We start from the raw sequence: 1,932 nt of genomic DNA on the forward strand, positions 1-1,932 counted from the left end.
AATGAAACATTTCAAAACCTCAGGGTGGCCCGAATCTGAACAACCAATCAGACTTGTTTGCCCTGCCAGGTGGCGTGTTCCCAGGGCTGCATACCCGTGGGAAAAAATTATAACATAAATAATACACAAGTCTAGCCAATGGGACTACATATAAAGAAATACAGCCAGCTCAAAGCACAGGAAAGAGGGTATAAAATCAGGATCAGACGAGAGTTAATTACAGAGTCTGCGCTCTGATCTCCTCTTATCAGTCCACTGTCATCCCCCGCTAAACCCCCTTTGTTCTTCTTACTTCATCCTCCTTTATCGTCCCCCAGATTCCGCTGAGCAGTGGCCGGTATCGCTTGCGGTGGCCATTTCCCGATGTCGTGCGTTTATTTTACCGCGGCGGCTAAGCGTGTCACGGTGACGTCTCGCTGGCGCTCATCTTCCCTCAGCATCTCTCTCATCTCCGCGTCGCGTGATGCTGTCAAGCCCTCTGCTGCTCGTCTCACTCGAGTCGGGGGTCGTGACCCCTCTCTCCCCCTATCTCTCTCTTCCTCTCTCTCCTTCTCTCTCTCCCTCTCTCCTCTCCCCCCTCTCTCCTTCTCTCCCCCTCTCTCTCTCCCTCTCTCCCCCTATCTCTCTCTTCCTCTCTCTCCTTCTCTCTCTCCCTCTCTCCTCTCCCCCCTCTCTCCTTCTCTCCCCCTCTCTCTCTCCCTCTCTCCCCTCTCTCTCTCCCCTCTCTCTCTCCCTCTCTCTCTCCCCTCTCTCTCCCCCTCTCTCTCTCCCTCCCTCAGCTAGAATAAAAAGTGAATCACCCATCCCGACCCTGAAAGGTACACACACACACACACACACACACACACACACACACACACACACACACACACACACACACACACACACACACACACACACACACACACACACACACACACACACACACACACACACACTCACATCTAATTAATAAAGTCATGAATCCAAACCCGTGTTGCCGGCAGGTCTTTAAATAAACACTCTCACCAGCATCCTGGTTCTCCCCTCACACTCACACAACCCCCCCCAGACCCTCGCAGCCCGTGCCCCCCCCAGCCCTGCCCCCCCCCCCAGACCCTCCCAGCCATGCACCTCCCTCCCCCAGACCCTCCCAGCCCTGCACCTCCCTCTCCCAGACCCTCCTAGCCCTGCACCTCCCTCCCCCAGGCCCTCCCAGCCCTGCACCTCCCCCAGGCCCTCCCAGCCCTGCACCTCCCTCCCCCAGGCCCTCCCAGCCCTGCACCTCCCTCCCCCAGGCCCTCCCAGCCCTGCACCCCCCTCCCCCAGGCCCTCCCAGCCCTGCACCCCCCTCCCCCAGGCCCTCCCAGCCCTGCACCTCCCTCCCCCAGGCCCTCCCAGCCCTGCACCCCCCCCCCTCCAGGCCCTCCCAGCCCTGCACCTCCCTCCCCCAGGCCCTCCCAGCCCTGCACATCCCTCCCCCAGGCCCTGCCAGCCCTGCACCTCCCCCAGGCCCTCCCAGCCCTGCACCCCCCTCCCCCAGGCCCTCCCAGCCCTGCACCTCCCTCCCCCAGGCCCTCCCAGCCCTGCAGCCCCCCCCCCCTCCAGGCCCTCCCAGCCCTGCACATCCCTCCCCCAGGCCCTGCCAGCCCTGCACCTCCCCCAGACCCTCCCAGCCCTGCACCTCCCTCCCCCAGGCCCTCCCAGCCCTGCACCTCCCCCAGGCCCTCCGCTCTCCTGAACCTCAAGTTATCAGGCGGGACACCTCACCCAGCCCCCACGGTCACAGAGACGGGGTCACATACTCTCGAGGGGAGGGGAGGGGAGGGGAGGGGAGGGGAGGGGAGGGGAGGGGAGGGGAGGGGAGGGGAGGGGAGGGGAGAGGAGAGACGTATACTACTAACTGGATATAGCTGTTGAGAAAGGGAGGGTGTGTGTGTGTGTGTGTGGAGG

This window comes from Notolepis coatsorum, assembly GCF_963971535.1.
Source record: "Notolepis coatsorum genome assembly, chromosome: 1".
NCBI classification, from domain to species: domain Eukaryota; kingdom Metazoa; phylum Chordata; class Actinopteri; order Aulopiformes; family Paralepididae; genus Notolepis; species Notolepis coatsorum.